The sequence below is a fragment of the Alligator mississippiensis genome, chromosome 12, assembly GCF_030867095.1.
Source record: "Alligator mississippiensis isolate rAllMis1 chromosome 12, rAllMis1, whole genome shotgun sequence".
Taxonomy (NCBI): Eukaryota; Metazoa; Chordata; order Crocodylia; family Alligatoridae; genus Alligator; species Alligator mississippiensis.
The window spans coordinates 7297155-7317766 of NC_081835.1; the positions used below are offsets into that span (position 1 = coordinate 7297155).

A 20612-nucleotide genomic window follows, 5' to 3' on the forward strand; every position below is an offset into this window, starting at 1 on the left:
AGCAGTATAATAAATTAAAACATTAAAATATTTTAGGGAAAATACTGGGAGAGCTGAAACATTAATTGTGCCATATACAATCTGTTTTCACAGGGATTGAAAAAGCATTATTACCACCCTGGGTACCATTGGAAAGAGGATGAAACCATCACCCTTTCCTATTTACATATTAAAATGCACATGTATTCTTGATGGATAACACCCAGCTTGCTAACTTGCAAATCTGCTTAAATCAATGCAGCCTGTCTATAGAGTGCAAGAGTCCAAAACTGGGATCTCTTCCTTATAAAACCAACATATTCAAACAGGTTGGAAGTGGGAATAAAATCGACACTATTTTCTTGTTTATCTTCCCCCTTCAGCAGTCCCCAATTTGTGCAAATGTCTACGGGGAAAAGGGATGGAGCAGCTGCAATCTCCCCAAGGCCAATGCCTAACAATCAGGCTGTTTACCAAACACCACCACCCAGCAGCAAAATAAAAAGAGCACTGGAAAAAATATATGTTCGTTTCTCAAAACAGCACATTTGCCATACACAGGTTAATGCTGTGCATAAATTCAAAAGAGGAGGGGAGCGACCATCATTAATTCTGCTTTGGGTCCACGACATTTGACTGCAATGTTTGGGATGTCTGATCAGTCATTAGTTTCCTTAGAGGCAGGAGACATGATCTAAAATAATGCTAGCTCGTCCTTTGTTCACAACATGCAGGCTTCAACCACAATGCTCAAAGCCTCTTTCGTGGGGGGAGTGATTTCAGAGGGAGCTTTAGAGCAACAACGGGAGGCAAAAGTTGCTTCCCCTTTCAGCTGGAACCCACCTCACCTTTCTGACACTGGCTCAAGGATGAATGTATACATAGAAGACAATTGTTCCTGGCCACCACCCATCAGAAGCATGTCAGGTGGCCTGCAGAGAAATTTCTAGTATTTTTGCATCCCGTCAAGCAGCGTGCCTATACTGTGTTCAATTGATCACGCCATGAAATACACTCCATTCTGTACCACGTCCCCAAACAACTGGCTAAGTTACCCAACTTATTTTGCTCCGAGTGATACAAAAAGCACTTAAAAAAAAATGGGACAGAGGTAGGACGACAGACTTAGGCTCCCAAGCCCAGAATTTTTGGCACCTGCAAACCTACAGCAGGTAGGATACTCCACGACAGGTTAGGTCTCATCTGGGAGCACGGTGGCTCCAGCGGCCTCAGACTGAGCACCACCTGGAACTTGATCTGAAGGTGGCTCCATCCCTCCTGGCTATAAACTAGTACCTAGGTCACTTATGCTCAATGGCAGCTGTACGTGATGGTACTCGCATGGCTTTCTTGCATGCCACTGGCTATAGAAACTTCAGCACGCTAACCCCTTTAGCTCCAGAAGACTTTGGCTCCGAACTTTCTGGTTGTGAAATGGCCTGTTAGATGCTACGCTTACCGAAAGAGCTGGCTATGAGTATATGGATAGGCACAACCGGCTACAGCGCACTTTAGACCGTGTTATACCTCGATAGCTCCCTTTTGGGTACTTTAGCTGAGGGGGTCTCAAACTCCCCCAGTGCTGGATCTGAACTGCGGGACTCTTCATGGGCCAGATATGGAGGCAACAATGGGATAAGCAGTGGAGGCAGGGTTAAGGCAACCATCGCTTACTCCTGCCACCAACACACGTGCCCAAGGGAGCGCCATGCTCCAGACTTGGGCAGTAAGTGTGGTCCCCAGTTGCCCCCCAAAACTTACAACCCTTACACCAGTGTGTCAGGCAAAACACGGCTTCACGGGCTCCAAGTCCGACACGCCTGCTTTGGCTTCTTGGAAAACTCCAGCCTTTCTGGCAGGCTGAGCACATGAAAAAGGTCCAAGCTCCTGAAAAGCAAGCCCTATATCTAACAAACAGCCCAGGGCCCAAACACCAGGCACACAGACTAACCAAAGCCAATGGGCTCTGCTCAGCACCTTCAGGGGAAAAAAGCAGAGTGCCAAGAACCAGAAGGAGACTCCTCTTTGCGAAAAGCCACAGCACTATCAAGGCAGTGGCATGTAGCTTTGTGTATCAGCTACTTTGTTCTCTCCCTTTCTCTCTCTCTCTCATGCTTAATTTGATTAATGATTTTGGTTTCATCCTCAATTAGAAAGCTGTCTAATAGAAAAACCCTAATTGAATAACTGGTTGAGATTCCAAGATGGCTACCATAAAAGCCAAGGTGAAAAAACAGCAGCTACTAAATCTGTGACTACTTCGAGCGCCTTATATTTAAAACGGTGCCACACCAAAGCTCAACATTGTGGGCAAGTACGGAGAATTTGGCATTTCATGCAGATTTCAGCTTCTTTTTTGTAATAATAGCAACTGAGCTCCAGATGTTGAGAGTTGGGAAGTAAAAAGTGCCTTTGCTTGTATAAACACTGGGAGGTGAGACTCAAAAGTCTGTTGAAACATAGTGACTTGTGTATCCAGAACAGAGAACATGTGTGTTCTCACATCACCCAACCCGGGAGCGGTGGCGGGAGATGTGTCCGAAGTTCCCTTTTAACCGGGGGACCAAGGAGAGAAGCAATACTGGAGAACGTCCTCCGCCACTTGCTCCGCTTCTATAATTTTGAAAGGAATACAGCGCTTGTAAAAGGTGCGGGGTGGACCGCTCCGGAGATGAAAGTCGAGTCAGCACTCCTACCACTCGGCTACCCACATATTGTGACTGTCAGCTTCTACACGCGATGCCGTGGAGAGAGCCTGTACTGACTGGGTTTTACTGCAGCCATCCATCATGTTACCTCCCTCTGGACGGCTGCTCTCTTTTTTGTGGGCGAGGGTTGTAACTGCCATTCAAACTTTGTTGAGCTGTCCATCTCGTGAAAATACTATGGGCAAGGGGCACAAACCCTTACCTCCCCTCCTGTAAGAGTACCCCAGCTGGAGGACCACACACACAGTGCCTTGATGGGCGCGCTCCTCAGTACAGCAATCCACGCCCGTTTTGATGGAGGACGTTCTGGCACTGGGAGCTGGGACACCCCTGGCTCATTCTGCTTAGGCCTCCATGCAGGTGGGTATTATTATTTCAAGCCTCACCTTCTGCCCTGTACTGTACCAAAAGAAAACCTGCAGCCCCAGCCCAAAGTGCAAACAATGGTAGCATTTGGTCTCTAAGACCCAGATCACTGAAAAATATGTAGGCCCATTGAAATAAACAGAAGTTAGGGGCCAAAATACTACAGAGGACCTGGGCTTAAGCTGTGCGTTTGTACACCTGACATGCTAGGAAGTGGCCTGTAACCATGAGTTGAAGACATTGCCCTGGTATAAAGAGCAGTAGCAATGCCAATGGGTGCAAAATGCCACCTAGTGAAGGAAAGCTCTGTACCCTTTCACCATTCTCACCATCTGTACCCCTTCACCATGCCAAATGCTTGTTTCTTGAATAGATTCAGCTTTTCTTCTCCTCGGCCCTGCATCATCTCCTCATCTCACTGGATTCCTACCAGGGTCCCGCTCTGTTGTACCGTAGCTATTTCCCAGCATGCTGTCCCTCCTCTTCGTATCCTCTCCAGAGATGGTCCCCGATTATGGACCACATATGCTTATCATCAAAACCTATCCAGCAGCTGAAAGTCTTTGGTCCAGATCCTCAGCTGATGTAAATCCGTCAAACTCATCAGAACTAACCGCAGAATTACATTACTCATAAAATCGGCACTACTTCTTCCGCTTTGTAGACAGTTGCATAACAAGCATGGATTGATCCAGAACAGTGACTCAAAATCCAGATTTGGATACAAATTTTGCAACCAGATCCAACTTTTGTTGGTGGCAACGATCACCAACATTCAGGGCCCTTAAAGCCAGATCCAAATGCAACCTTGCCAGCCTACACCCATCTCGAATCAGACATTTTGTTGTTTAAAACCAGATAAACTGGCTTCATTTGTGGCAACCTGCATCAGATGTTCCCAGCCGTGCCTGTGATGGGCTGCAGGAATGATGTCTGAAATCCCACTGGAATTGTGTGTCACTCCACCAGCTGCATCATGGGAATGAAATCGCTTCCAGCCGAACATTCAAGGACAGTAGCAAGTATTTTGATTTTGATAACGACAGAAAGAATATTCATTAGCATACCTCACTCGTGGCATAGTCAAAACTTGCACGCTTACTCACACAAATATGATTGGGCTTGTCTGTAACCAAGAAACAAAGTGTTGTCTACCGGTTAAAACCAGAGAACATGATCCAGGAATGCAGCCCTATCCAAGAGAGAAATTAAAATACCTGCCTAAGTGCCACTGAAATCAATGAGCTAATTCAGAAGCACAGTAAGAAGGCTTTGGATCCTATTCCCCATTCTGCCATACAGCCTGGGGCCAAAGTTTTCAAGATGGGGCACCAAGAATTAGCAGATGCGAGTCTGGGGGCACAAACATAATACACACCTGTGACACCATTTTCAGAGCTTCTGCATATTTGCAGCTTTAACAGGCTTCCACTGAAGATACTTCAATTGGAGATGCAAGTAATCAGTACCTTTAAAATCATGGGCAAGGTATCTCAAGTGCACCTCAATGCAAAAGCAACCTCAAAGGCTGTGGTTAGGCTTGTATATTAATTAAATACCTGGATCTTAACCAGTACAAAGCTATTATAAACAAGGGCTATGACATTCAATAAATCTCCTTAGCGCTATAAACATGGACCCTTCAGTAAACATCTCAAGCAAGCCACCGCACCTTTGGAAAGAAGTAAAATGACATTTCAAAACTTATAAACACGTTGCTTTTATGACCAAGAAACATTTCACTTATCCCGGCAGCTCCCTTTTTATTGTTACAGTAAAACCTTTTGTGGCAGGTTTTCAATTCCTTATCCTTTTAATCTATATTATGCACCAATCGCGGTCGCTTGTCACAGTCTCTTTAGAACCGGTGACAACAGCGATGCCACCAAAGGCAAAGCAAAGCACCGGGACAGTCAGCACGCCAGCGCAAAACGCAAGCAAGCTTCTTCCCCATGGCTTTCCTTATCTCCTAGGAAAGCCATCCAAACAGCACCTCTTTCCCCAAGTGATTTTCAATCTTGCCAACACAAACAAGTAGTAAACCAAACCTTTTAACAAGATAGATGTCTAGGTATCAGCATGCGTCTAACATTTGTAGCCACTTAGTTGCAATTTTTATTTGTGATACAGCAGGAGGGAAATGGGAGAGCCAGAGACAGACTGTTTTCATGCCCTGTTCAGGCAACCCTACTGAATAATCTACTAATTTACTACCAGTGAATAATCTTGTATAGTGAAATCGTCTCAAAATGACGAGTTATTTTTGTCCCCATGTAGTAATTAAAAAAAATTAAGCCTAATAAGAATTTTTTTTGGGAGGGGGGGAGGGGGGGCAACTAAGGAGATGTGCAAAGCAATGATCTGCGAAACCCATTTTTGAAGAGTTTGGAAACACCATCGTGTCAGACAACAACATAAACCTTAATCAAATACAGTCAGAATTTCCAGCCATCTTGCCTTTAAGGAATCCAAAAAAAAGATACAATGTATACCCTTTTCTTGAGACTATTAAAGTGTTTCTCTTATTCAATATCTAAATTAAATCTAATGGACTATACTAAATAAGCCCATAAGGCATAGTGCATGATGCAACAGTCTTAAAATTCTTATCTATTGAGCACTTTAGCTTAAAGACTGATGCTTTACGTTCCCCTGCAGCGCACGGGGATCCTGCTGGTTTGGCCAGACTATGAAAATAAGCTTCAAATGACCAAATGCAACTGCAACTTTAAAAAGTAGGAACCAAACCAGACACAACAAACCACAGAACAGTCAGCCTCACTTGTCATAATTCATGTGTGTGGAATTCGACTGTAACAGCATTTACCGAGTGCTAAATTTCCGCCACTGGCACATTCCATGCAGAATGTCAAATGTTGAGAAGCAGCTGATAAGACACTCCTGATTACAAGTCTACAAGTTGTGTCATTAATCAAAAACTATTTATCCCAACATGCAAACAGCTTTGTCTGTGCCATGCAAGTCTAGGTAAGTAATGCGAGATGTAGTTTTTAAAGCAACTCAAGTCAGGAAGTGTGCGCACTATTCACAGTGGCAGACATAGCCATATGAAGTTCTCCAAGGCTCCCAAAAACTCCTGCAAGTGTTGACTCCTGAAGTGCAGCCAATTTGTAAGATACTGGGGAGGAAAGAATAAGGCAACATGCATGGCTATGCCCAGATTCTCTACCTACTTTGCTCAGGAACATGCACATAAACCATATGTGAAGAAGGCAATATGACCAAGCTCCCCAGAGTCTACTTTGTAGTCCAATACAACAGTAGCGCTACCCAAAGAGATTGGGTTGTTAGCAAATGCTTGCTTCTCCCTCCTATTGTATGTTCAATTTCTGTTCTGCAGGGAGAGGGACACAACACTAAATTAATGTTACACTCTCACTGGCTTCCTTGACAGATCACAGGACACAGGGGTAAAAACACTCAATTCTGAGGCACTGCCTCTGTATGACCTTGGGCAAGAAATCAGCATATGACTCTATTTACCCATCTGTAAATCAGGGATAAAGCTTTTATATGGCACTTGAGACCTGGGGATGGAATGTGCTAAGTGCTGGGTGATCAAAGCCTGGCAACATGCAAGCACAGAAAAACCCAAGTTCAGTACAGAATTTAGTGGAAGACAAAACATACATCCGATATATTTCTATTCCTTTTTTGGCTAAGTAGACCGTCAAAAAGCTTGAGGCTGAATCAATTCAATCTGTGCAGGTTAGCCTAAACCAGTGGTTCTCAACCTTTTTTGTACAGGACTGATTTGTAAACATTGATGGCCAGTCATGACCCAGTGCCTCTCGCTCCTGACCCGCTGCCCTCTGCAGCCCCCCCAGTGTGCGGGGCAAGGGGTGGGTATGTGGGGCATGGGAGGCCCCAAGTAGCCCCTTGCAGGCTGCAACTCTGACAGCCTGCAAGGGAAGCCCAGAGTTTCTAACATTTTCTCCTTTAAAGGAGAACCCATTTTTAAAGTTTGTTTGACCTAGTTTTGAAGTTTGCTTAGCCCTTTCATATATTCTCGCAGCCCACTTTTGGGTTGCAACCCACAGGCTAAGAAACGCTGGTCTAAAGGGCACAGATTGAACGGATAAGCAAGTGCACAGACATTCATTTTGATTCTGGAAATGCAGCCACCTGCCTGCAGTGGCCCAAGCCAGAAGCTGAGGGATGCTAGAGTCTGCCTCACCACTTGACTGGAGCAGGCAGCTTGGGCCAAGCCTAGCCTGCCCATGGAGGGGGGTTGGTTTGCAGGGGAGGTGCAAAGCGTCCTCCCCTGAAAACATTGGCTGGAATGATCTATTTGGGCTGGGTCCTGCTTTGAGCATGGGGCTGGACTAGATGTGACCTCCTGAGATCCCTTCTATGATCCTGGGATGCTGAGGGACTGAATTAACTTGAATCTGGAGGGGATCTGGGACAGAAGTTCAATAAACTGATTTAACCTAAATCGGTTAAGCCTGATACTACATCCATCCAGGTTTATCATCATAAACCAGTTTTGGCCATTTTGAAAGTGGTTTATGCACACTGAACTTCTGTTGTGTTACAGAGCAGAACCGGTCTCTGATCATGTATACTGGTTTATGTGCAACTTCTGTTACCTAGCCTCTCTCTCCCTTCCTGAATCTATGTATTAATATTTACCTGCATCAGGAGCATAAAAAGACTTACTCTTGCTATGTAAGTGTCAAAATATGGTGCAAAATGGCACTGTCGGTAGCGAGGAGATAAATAAGCACTTGCAGGGCTCTGCATTACAGGGGAGTGGCTGCATTCTCAGACTTGTATCCAAATAGTGGGGCTCTTCCACAAAAGTCTTTTCTAAATAAATTGAGTAATTTACTAACTACTTGGCTTTACCAGAACTGTCTATTTAAATTTGTATTGTTCAACTCACCTGCCCTATGTGTGGCATATTCTGCCCGTAGAGACAAACCACATAATACACCCTATTTCCTCAGAGAAAAAGGTCTGTAATCATCATCATCGTCTTATTGTATTCAGAGGTCAAATTTCGAATCCTTTTTTATTTTGCTTGTTGTTTTTCAACTTGTACATGCAATAAAATATTTTCTGAAAAAAAATAATGTCACTTTAGACTGGATGATGCAAAAAAAAAAATCACATTTCCTTTTGACTAAACTTCAGACAGATTAAAAAGAAAAAAAGGAATGTAGCCATTTAGTACTGCAGGACAGCTATGGGCTGGAGTCATGATGACAGCACTGGGACTGCAGATCCACTAAACATTCAATACAGATGGAGGAGGAAGAATTGCGGTCATAACATTTGTGAGCACAACCAACCCGTATTTCACTGTAACCTTGATGACATAACACTAATTTCCCCAAGTGGGGGAGGAAGGAGAAAATTCTGTTTTAAAAAGATGGATACAGAGAGTTGGATTTGGTAAACTAGCAAATCAGTGTCTCACTCCCTTTGACCCTTTTGAAAATCTTAATGATCATACAAATTAAAAACGGTATAACAAAAAGTAGAAATAACTCCAGTAAACTTCTCACACCAATGAAAGTCTCCCCACTGACTTTAATGGGAACAGGGTCAAAGCACATTATGAAAAGAAGTTACATACATGTACCAAGTACCAAGTAATATATATAAAAAATACATCTATCATATCTATCTCTCCAAAGAGATTGGGTTGCTAGCAAACCCAATCTATCTATCTATACATCTATCTATCAATAGATAGGTATGATAAATGTATCTATCTATCTATCTATCTATCCAGACAGACATATTTAAAATAATTGGGGACAGGAGGGAAGGAGCTACAGGCTCACAATGGTGACAAGTCAAATGGTTTTAAAATATGTTGAAATTCAAAATATTGTAGAGTGCACGGTGCTGCCCCATTCCCTGACCTAGCTAATGAGATGGTGATAATGTAATGTTAAAAGCTCAAGTCCTGCACACGCGCAGTAGGTCACGGTTCTGCAGTTTGTCCATTTGTATTTGCAATGGTGTAGCGATGGGCTGCAGGCAAACACCCTGCTTAGAGTCACCCACCACCTTAAAATCCTTTCCCCAGGCTGGGTTCTGAGAGCATTTGCTTAGAGTCCAGCATTTAACAAAATTATTAAAAAAAACCCCAAAAAACAACCCGCTACAATTTGACCAGCATCATAAATTCATTTGACTATTTTAATCAAATGTCAAATTGATTAATAAGTATACAAGATTAAGCAAAAAATAAGAAATCTCAGCTGATAATTGAAAGCCAAGTTTCAACCCATGTGTATTCAGTTATGCGTCCTTGGAAAATGTGGTTTCCTAAGTTAGAAATGGCAAATGTAGCATTCAAAGGTACTCCAAGAATAATTGGAATGCTGACTGAAAGGCAGACAGGAGCTAACATCTTACTTACATTAACTATGTATTAGCCACAAATTGAAGGTGCCATACAAACCTACCCCTCCCAAACAGAAAATTAAGTTAAGCAGGTGTTTTGAAAAAAAAAAAAAAAGAAGAACACATCAGGACAGATGCCAATCTCCATTATACAAATGTAAGTCGAAATGACCTGCTTTTTTGAGGCACTGCACGCTACTGGCTTCTGCTGGGTGGCTGATGCTCAGGACTTCTCCCATCCGAAGTGATTAAATGAAGTCAGAATTGCGCCCGCATATCTGCAAGTGATACAGATTCATGGCATCACAGATACTGCAATAACAGGATGCCTTAAAATGATGGAAATGCTGTCTAGTCATCTGAGACACCGGTAAAATAAGTAACAATGCAAAATATATTTGTCTACAATTGCCTGAGGGTCTCAGGAGTTTAGCAACCAAGCTGGCATAAGGATTAGATTATCAAGTAGTATCCCATACCACTTTATTAACTGTCAGTGAAGTGTCTATTGTATTGAATGTCTTAGAAATCGGGCTTTTTTTTAAAACTACAAATAGAGCTACTTGACCAATCCAATCCTACTATCCATCCAGTTGCTCCCTGACAGTAAACAGCACTGTAAATAAGTAACTAGTGGCACCATCAAGAGATCCTTTGTATTCCCTTTTCTAAATATAAAACAGGGAAATATCAGAAAGGGGAAGTAAGGCTGCGTTCTTGAAGTCAGTGCATGAAGAGAAGTCATCTTTAAGATGTACACTGTACCATCCAAGCTCTCTTCACACCTCCTCCTTCCTGTTCCTACTCCAATACGACTTTCACTCCCTCTTCTGACACTCTTTCCCTGCCCACATACTGAACTTATGCTGTAAACATTCATTTAGAAACTAAAGTTTTGAAAAACTTATGGCACAAACAGAGGTGTTTTGTGTTTCTGAAGGCAACAGCCTGACTCTCGTTCCGTCCCCTCCAACATTGTTAGAGGGGAAGAAAAAAAAAATTACTTGGCCCTTAACCTCATCTTTTATCCACTCAGGAACCAGATTATTGCCTAATAAAACTTCATTGCAAAGCTATTAAAAATTAAAGGGACATTTCCCTTCCTACATAATGATTTGTCACAAGTCAGATATAACAATCCAGGCGGAGGAGACTTATGGCATCTCCCCTTCTTTGCAACCACCGGGCAGAAGTTTCCAAATTCGGCACCCCACCTCTCCTTCCCCGAAGGAGATCATTCTTTCAATCTTCGAGACCGTATGTCTTTAGCAAAGGAATTACAGGATGAAAAACAGTACAGCCAAGGGAAACCTTCCTACTGTCCTTCAGGAAATGCAGGGATGATTCCAAAAAAGCTAGGATGATTCAGAACTAGTGGTAGAAAAAGGACAAACTCAATTACAGCAACACTGAGAGCTCCATCCAAGACCCGCATCCAAAGAGACTTCTGCTAACATATGGTGGAAATGTGACGTTCTGCAAATATCCTCAGTGGAAGCCAATTTCACTCCTCTACCCAAGATGCATCCGATAGCTCTCATGGAACGAGCTTTTAAAAGTATTAGTCAGGCCACGCATCAGCCATGATACACACTCTAATCCATCTAGTTCATGAGAAATCTGCCATCCAGTTACACCGTTTGGACCCTCCAAAGAAATTAAATCCACCTGTATGGACTCCTCTCTGACTGGCATCCTGCCCATCTCTGAGAACGAGGGCTGTCTTTCCTGCTGATCAACACATCCTGCATTCCCTCTGCTGGGAAGACCCTACATTGCACCACCAATACAAAGAGATGCACCCAAAGCAGAATTATACCGGAAAACATAACCTGGAAAGAATGCGTTAGCAACTTGTATCCAAATATTAAATGCATTTAAAGGTCATAATTTGCATAACCACGTCTTATGGTTAAAAATAATACCAAAAAAAAAAAAGCATAACCCTGGGAGGTGCTGAGCACTTTCTAGAGTGCCTGTATCAAACTCCAATTCATTGTGATGGAAGCTTTAGCAAATCTCATAGGTGCTCAATACGTGGCAGGACCAGGTCTACAAGGCACTCCAATATGATGGTGTTGGGTATATACTATCTGAAGATCTTTAGCAGAGGACTAACCACCAACAGAGGAGCACCTGCCCTTATGAAAGCATGCTACCAGGATAAGAAATGTATTACTGGCCTGAAATGAGTTTCCCTTTCTTGGGGCCTTCCAATCCTATTTTCCTATGATCCTATGAACTACTTGCTGACATGGTTTCCTTCATAGCAGAAGACTAGCAAACCATAATAGGAAAACTTCATACATTACAAATAAGAAAAGCTACAGGCTTAAATGCCCAAACACATTAGTATTTTCATCAGTTAATAGCAGTTAATAGCAGCCCAAATGACTTTTAGGCCAAATCTACCTCAGCTGAGGATTGTACATCCATTTCCTAAACCTTCACAACATATTTGAAATAAAGCTCTGAAGTTTTTCACTCTGTCCAGATCATGGACTCCTCTAGTCCTTCACTCCAGCATAGGATGTTCTGTCTTTCTCATGGAGAAACCCTATAGGAAGACCGATAGGCAGGAGATGTGGCCTTTATAACCAGATCAGACAGAATCCTGCATTTATGTTAGGCACGAGGAAGTTTTATAAAAGTGGATATAAACCTACTTCCGCAGAGAAAAAACTGGAGGTACAAATCAATGGCTTTGATAAGGGCCACTTTAATTGCAAGAAAATAGAGAAAGCTCAGCTAAGGGGTTTAAAGAGCAGCCTACTCTGAGTCTGGACTTGGTCCCATAGGCATTCCACTGCCAGGGGCTGACATTAGTAATGCAGACCACCTAGGCCAGCCTCAAAGGGAACTGGAGATGCAGATGAACCAGACCATCCAAAAACACTTACAGAACCTTAAAATGATAATAAATTTGAAAAGAAGTGCTAGCAGGGTGTAGCAGCTGTGCATTTTCACTCTGTCAGTACTTCACTGGTTCTTTACAGGAGATCCAAACACAGAAGCTCTTCTGTAAGAAGAAACGCTACTTCTTGCTAGATGAAGGAACCCAAGACTTGAGCGGGTGATGGCAAGGAGACCATGGAGACAACATCTTCTGGGTACATCCATCCTCACTCAACACATGTGGAGGAAAGTCATGCTTCAGTAGGTCTGTCCAGTGGGAAGACAATGTCACTTTTGAGGCTCGTGGAAATCAGAGGCAGCTTAATGTTCGAGATGGATCTCCAACGTCTCAACTCTCCTCTTCAAGACAGGCACTTTCAGGATGGAGCACCACGTGGGCTAGGGTAGTAGCTGCATCTACTGAATGAAAGGCAGCACCAAAAGCCAGTGGTGCTGGCTTCAAAGCCCAGTTTACAGAGTCCTTCAGACCTCCCACACTACCTATGTATCCCAATCTTGGCTAATGGCCAGAAAAGCAGAGAATACATTAGCGATTGAGAGTATATCTGTTTTCTCCCTACTGCCCCCAGGTTAGGTTGGATAAATAGCCAGCCATAGATCTTTTGCTTCCTTTCACCTGCTGCATTTTACAAAGGAATACTTCTCCAGATCTCTGAGGAAAGATATTTCTCAATCCACAAAGCAGAGAAATCTGGATCAATTGGACCTTTAACCTCTCTTTATCCCCCACACTGTCTGAACTTAAGATGTCCAGAGAGGAATGAAAGATCCGGGATCTGGACGGGGCGCATCTTTGACATATGGCGAGCAGGATGAGGTGGATGTCCTGGAAACCTGGCAGCCCAGATGCCACCAGTCCGCTGAGCACAAGGGAAGTGCTAAGGGAGGCGCCAACCATCCTTTGGTGGGAAAGGGACACAGGGCAGGAGTCCCAACATCCCTCCTCGGACCCACATGGAGCACACCAGACTTCACCAGTGTCGGGTAGACTAATCCAGCTGTACTTCCTGCCCCATGTGGCAGAAGTCACTGTTGAGCCTATGACCACAGTAGCGTGTGCCAGATGGGAGAAGGTCAGGGCTGCAGGACCAGCCTCAGGGGTGGGAGCACAGAGGGCATTCATCACGGCTAGTAAAGAGGAGGAAAGACAGTGGAACACATGCAACCCCCACTTCAGACATGAGGCCGGCACGGTTCCTCGAGACCACCGAGATCTCTAGGAGAGGAACCAGGTCAAGGAAAGGAGGGGCCAGCACACCTCATAGCTGTAAGTGAGCGCACAACCACAGCTCCTGCACTGTACAGCCCACTCAACAGTTAACCCATCGCTTAGCAAGTCCACAACTACAATTGCTAGAAGACACATTTTTAAAATCAGCTTTTTTACTAAAATTCACTGAACTCAGCCAGACACAGTGTTAGTTGGGGGCGGGGGGGGGCTTGGCTTTTGCAAGTTCTGGCAGCGGAAGGAGTTGCTTTGTTTTTTCCACATGTGCTGTATAATTTTTCCTGTATCACTCATCTCTTGCTTACTCAGTTTATTACAGTCCGCCTCTCTCAGAAGTATATTAGCTTTGTTTGCTTAAAAATGTATCATAGTCCAACTGCTTTGTGCATCACCACCACCACCACGGGCCTGCTTCAAGAACTGAAATCAAAACATTTCCACTCCAATGCGATGCACAGAAATGGCAGTGCTCTTTTTTTTTTTTTTTCTTGTGGAGCAAAGATGACCTACAAGGCTGAAAAGTGCGAAAAGTGTTTTGACTAGTGAGCTTAGTAAACACAACATGAAAGGAGGGAGTAGTACACACAAACAGTACCAAGGCTTTGTTTTTACAATCGCAGAGTTATGCCAGAGACACTGTTGGAAAAATCGAGTGCATCTATGACACAATGCACCACGAAATAACTTGCAGTTCTAAAACAAGCAACATTGGTCGTGGGCATACTAGTTTATCAATAAGTTAATATGGGGGGGGCGCAGACTGCCTAACATTGCGCGTGCACTGACACGGAGCAGCAAGTAGGTCAATCAAGTCAATTCTCAAGACCTAAATCGACAAAGTCACGGGCATTTAAAGAGAGTCCCCTGCCCAAGTCATTGTAGCTTGATCAGTTTAAAAGCACGCACATCCTAAAGGGAAGAGGGACAAAGGATGCTTGTGGTCTTGCAACTTGCCATCTCCGCAAGTTCACTTTAACTTCCCTGACAAAATGCAAATACATTAAAAAAATACCCAAGCCAATTAAGGCACAAGTGTTTAAAGACACGAGTAGTAATTACGAATGTATTATTCATACCTAATTTACAAGATGAACTTCTTTCAGTAAAATATTAAACTGTTTACATGCAGTCAGGAAGACAATTTTCAAACTGTTCATGTTCAACTACAAAGCAGTGACTATTGCTATGCAACAGCTTCTGGTAGACGTACAGTGTACACTATGTAGTAATCAGAAAATGTTTGACCTCAGATATCTACTTGACCCCACAGAAATGCAGACTCGTTTGCTATAAAATCCTAAACAATGGGGCAGACAAGGTCACAGGGTCAAAGCAAGTATTAACAGGTCATTGTGCAACCCACTTGGGAGCAATTACTTCTGGTCACGGCTAAGTGGACACTTGATTGAATACCACTAAGACAGCTCACATCCCACAGATAACAATCCTCACAGCGATTAAGAATTAAAGCCCCCATGATTCAGCCTTTATTACTCAAATGAACCTAACTATTCCATAAAAAACTCTTGGTATATGCATGATGCAAGGTCTAAATTGAAATGCCACCTCATTAAACAATAATATCTAATTTTATCTAAATGAATTTTCATGAAAGTACGCCACACAGCTCAGGAATTTTTAAAATGAATTATCACAAGTGATACATAATTTCACCAAAACTGCTGCAGGGAAAAAAAAAAAAAATTAGCTTCAGGGATGAAAGGGAAACATCTACGTTGAATGAAAATTGTGTTGCTCTCGCACTTCAGATAGGGTTAAAAGGGGATAACGGGTTTCTACCAGACAATGGAGACGGATTTTTATCAAATCAACATTTTTATGTTGTGTCAGGTGCATGTACCCTAATCTGACAAACAGCAAGCATAAAAAATACAAGCAATATATCACTGCACACACCGGACATATGTACAGCAAAGGTTATGTCAATGTGCCATTAATAAACCCCCACTTTTAGGGTTTATAGCTAGGCTGTTAAAAACAAAAAGCCACCCATCATTCTGGGTCTTAACGGGCATCCATTGCCTCAGCTGAGTACAGCCCCACAAGTAAGCATGTGAGAACAGGCCAATCCCCCCAAGAGGAGTTGGGGGGGGGCGGGAATCTGCTGTTGCATATTTTAATTTAGAAACCGTTCATTATTTTTAACAAAAGTACGATAGGTTTGGGAAGTACAGGGGAGCTGCCGGCTTCTGCGGTGAGGATCTGTCAGCCGTTGAGTAGCACGCTATGGAAGTGGAGACCATTGGTACAATGATGCCAGCAAAGGATAATTGTGACCAGTCTTCAAAGGTGATCTTGACTTCATTTCTTAAGTTTACTCGACTATGTCTCCCATATGTAACCTTTTCATGACCAGGTCAACCCACCCACCACACTCAGAAGCAGGATTCATGAAGGTTAATTACTTCCAAAAAGCAGATAGTTGGTATTCAAAGGCTACGTCTTCTCCAGATGCAAGGCATGTTCTAAAACCCAAGTAAAACTAAGGAAGGCAGAGCTGCAGTGAGAAGATGGCATTAGCAGGCTGAGTTAAATATCTGACTTCCCTTTAAAAAAAAAAGTTAAAAGCTAAGGACAGCCTTGCTGACTGAAGCTGGCGATCTTCCATTAAGACGATACCTTTTCCTTCTTCCCTATTAGAGACATAACCCCAGAAATGTCTAAAGCAAATGAATTCCCAGAAACTTGGATGTGCAAATTAGGTCTGCATGTTTACAGGTCACTGAAGGATCTGCCCCGTGAGTCATCCACAAAATAGATCAGGAGACAGAAGCAGTTAAGGATGCATATTTTAGGGCTGCACAGTGAAAGAGTTTGGACATGTTTTTCTAATATTGAAATTCTTCAGGCTACCAAACCTATAAAAAAATAAAAATCCAGGAGACACTCCTATCTCGCTATTAATACTCTGGTCTCAGGCCAGTAGCATAACTGTAAAAGCAAAATTAAAAATCAGAGGATTTGTGCTCTCCAACTCTCTCTAGCTATTACATACCACAGTCTAAGGGCTGGATGGTGGTTGCTTTTTCAAATATTATTATTATTGCTCACCACGAGAGGTTGCTACCAGTGAGCTACCAACGAGGAACGCACAGATGAGTTCTGCTCTAACGAGGGTGAAATCTGAACTCGTCCCAGTTCCAGCTGGAATTGCACCAAGTATCTGTGCAGTAAAGTCCCTTGGTTCACAAGGCCATCATCCTCACCATATGTGATACTGGATGCATTTATTCTTAAACATTTAGGCTGTGGCAGCACCCACAGGCCAACCAAGTTAGGACCGAATGAACAAAGACTAGCAGGCTGGCAGTTATGGCATGAGCGTGGCACTTGGGGGAGACAAGTTCGAATCCCAGCTCTCCTGAGCAACCTCGGGCAAGTCGCAGTCTCTGTGCCTGAGATTCCCATCGGTAGCCCTTTCATTACCTTGAGAGGGCTTGTTGTGAGGTACAGTGATCGTGGCTAAGAGGAAGGGCAACTACAGAGCAAAAGACAATCCCTTCACCAGGGAGCTTACAGCCCCCAAAAGACATAACCATTGGGTGAGAGTCAAACGTGCCTAGCCGTGATCAAGCTTCAGCTCCTTATATGCACTGCCACGGAGGTGCGCTGGAGGATAAGGTAGGGGAAGCTTTACGGTTATTTACCAAGCGATCCAGGCAAGAAGGCAAGTATTAATGCAGTGCAAGGTGTACTGACCTTGTAGTAAGAGAAGGCAGATAAAGCAGGACTTTGGAGACAAGACCAAAAAACTTGCCTCCAATTCTGCAACAAAGGGGAAGCCAATATAGGAGGTTTCGACTAAGGACAGTAGTAGCAGCCATATTCTGAATGGCTTTGTAGGTAGAGAGGGGATCTAAAGGCAAACTGACAAGGCCAGGATTAAGGAGGCTATAGTCAGGATGCAAGACATTCCTGGCTCGAATGAGACTTGTGGCAGGAAAGGAAGGCTGCATCATAGTGCACAACGAACACAACATGGACACCATTTTTATTCCAAGTTACCCAAGCAAGACAGCAATGGAGCTTACCGGGGGGTTTCCTGGCTGAGATCTACAAGATGGTGCCCTTGATTTCTTTCTAAATAATTTTCATTATGTTCTTTAGCCTTTGGCTATAAGTTCATATATACAGTCAAAGTTAGTGGTCTTTGGGGCGCAAAAAAAAAAAAAAAAAAAAAATCAAATGCATGAATAAATGCCTATGTTGGTCTGCTTCTGATTTTGAGAGCGGAGTTCATTAGATAGGCAGGAACAGTTATGATGTCAACTATCTAGCTCACATTCTGAGTTCACAACAGTGGTACAGCATGCAACAAAATTGTCAGCTAGCTTTTTAAGATATACTTGAACACACAAAACACTTAATTTCAGAGAAAAAATGATGAAAGATTGCACGTTTTATTCAGCCACATAGTTCATACAAAGTTCACTATGTTGACCCATTTACTAGGAAACAGATACAAAAGAGAGTAGATGGAAAGATTTACACTGAATAGATGTATTCAGCACGGTTCCAGCAAAGACTGAAAGGCTGCCAAAAGATTTGAAAGATGCTCTCTCTCCGTGGATACTATGGAATGGCAAGGGTAGAGGTGTACAGATAAGACTGCATGACACAGGAGAGGGGACTGGTAACCTGTATGTACTACGGAGTACTACATAACTTCTCACCTTAAGCAATTTGGGTTTTTGTGGCTTTTTTGGGAGTAAATTAAGGAAAACATCAATGATGTTCATCCTGGAAACGGGCTGGCAAACATGTTTTGGCCTTTGGTTGACAAGTTTGCATGACGATTTTGCAAGGTGCCAATACAAGAACACAAAACACCCCCACTTTCTCAAGCATTTATCATAACATTCCATGAACAACTTTTATGTCACACTTGACAGACCAAACGAAGTCCAAAAACTAATTCAACCAAACAAAAGAGGTAGGAAATTCAAAGATTAATTCTCCGTCATACTCAACAGCGTGGGAAAGAGTCACAACAGCATGTGCTTAGGAGAACCTGCTGGCTGCAACTATGCATTTACCGGCTGATGACAGTTTGTGTCACATCCTTTCTGTCTGACATATAGGAATGCTCAATTTTTTAGATATAACATTAAAGTTGAAATTGCTCACAAATGTGTTGTCTCCTCTTAAAATGATCAGTGCCTGGTCTACTCCAGTCACAGCCAATGACAATACCCCTGTGGATATCTGCAGGGAACCCAGTGTCCTACCTAGACCTCGTCTATATCCAGTGGGATGGGGTGCAGACAGAAGTGACAATTTTGCCCGATCTGGCCACAGAAAGCAGTTTGTAGCCATGACCAAACACTTTAAAAATGGCCAACTGGGTGAAAAATCTGGCCCCTCATTGCATGAGGTAACAGATAAAGACATTTTAAAAGGTAGCATCTTCTTGTAATTTGTGTCTGCCCAGCTCCCACCCTGTCATTGTTTTCAGAATGGGAGCCGAGGTGGGGAGGCTCCGATTCACCCACCCTTCAGCACCAGCTGGGGAGCCACAAGAAGCAGCTCCCTCCACTGCCTTTCCCACCTCCTCTGGGTACATCCATCCTAGCCTAGCCCGAAAATAGCAAGCATTGGCAGATAGCCCTGGCCGTTGCTATGAGAACTTGGCTGCAGGATCCCAGCCCACAGCTAGATTCCCCTCCCCTAGAACCAACAGCGAACTTCTGTTTGGTCTGGGGATAAGGCTGCAACTTGGAGCACTTTGCAGAAATCGTTGCAAGTTACAGCTGGGAGATGCACTTCTGTCTGCACCCAAAAGGAGCTAAGCAATGGTCTCCTGTGTTCTCCAGGCCAGAGGAGGATAGGGTTTGGTTCCAACATTGCAGCATCTTTACATGTAAGCATGGTACTGGTGAACTGGGCCTACCTGAATGCTGTCTTCACATCTAGGTCTCCCAGGACCTGAATTTCTCAGGGATCCTGGTTTTCCCTGTTTAAAAATCGTCAGTTTTCTGAAAATCTTACAAAGTCTCTAATTATGCATCCCAAACTCCGTGATTAAAATGAAACACCACTATATAGATAGGCATCAGGCAAACACCATGTTTTATTGAAATATTTACAAGTTTAAAGCCATTTGGAAGCCTACTAGTGTCTCATTCACAATAATAAAATCAATTCTAAATACCTATAAATTTGGTGTTTAATTTTGGGGGGTTTTTTAACCATGGAAAAATCAGAGGTCCCCGTGCACCCTTCTCTCACCAGGACACAGGTCCAGCTGCAGCTGTCTCCCCCTCTACTGCTTCGTGGCACTGAGCAGCCCCGATATGCCAGCATCCTGCCCATGCCAGTGTCCCTCACTCCCTGCTGGTGCCCTCCACTCCCCAACCACAGCCCCCCCACCCCTGCTTGTTGCCCTCACTCCCCACCCACAGCCCTCCAGCCCCCAGTTGCCAGAGCTATGGGGCTGGGAACCCAGGCCCCCTGCCCCCCCACAGCAGTGCCCAAGCCCCATTCTCCAGACTTATCTGCAGGGAGCTGTTCTCCAAGCTGCCTGGCAGCCATGTGCATGTGTACATACACATGACACCCTCTGCCTGACAGCCCTCCTCCTGCTCGCCCCACACTCTTTCCTGCATTTTTCTCCTTAAAATGAGAAAATCCAGGTTTTACCATACTTTTCCATCGTGAATGGAAAACCCTGATCTGTGTTCATTATAAACCACTGGTACTCTAAAGAGCCTCTCAGGCAAGAGCACAACCCTTTGAGGATTAGCTACCACCTCCATAATGAGCCCAAAAGCAATGCTGAACACCCATTCCTATTCCATGCGTGGTAAATCCTGGAAATGAGGTAGCGGAGGCAGCTTAGCACATCCCTGAGCCATCCCAACACTACTCCAAGGTTCCCCATCTTGGGTTTGCTTCTTAGCATGTGCTCACAGCCACTCTAAGGCAGCAACTCTGCCTCATTTGGCAAGCACAGAGTGGGAGCAAATAGGCAGGACATGCTTCAGGAAAGTGCTCCAAGGTTTATCTAGAGG

General features: G+C 43.8%; 1 protein-coding gene across 12 annotated transcripts in view; it reads right to left on the reverse strand.

The window, feature by feature from the left end:
* FOXP1 (forkhead box P1) overlaps positions 1–20612 on the reverse strand; it is a 442244-nt gene that overhangs the window by 392455 nt on the left and 29177 nt on the right. The window contains exons 2-3 of one of the 12 annotated variants that reach the window (XM_059715645.1): positions 9610–9715; positions 7963–8138 (exon numbers count right to left, since the gene is read on the reverse strand). The exons of 10 other annotated variants lie outside the window; for them this stretch is intronic. The gene's annotated coding sequence lies outside the window, so the exon portion shown is untranslated. The remainder of the gene's footprint in view (positions 1–7962; positions 8139–9609; positions 9716–20612) is intronic. One more of the 12 variants, XM_019499627.2, reaches the window with a different exon arrangement.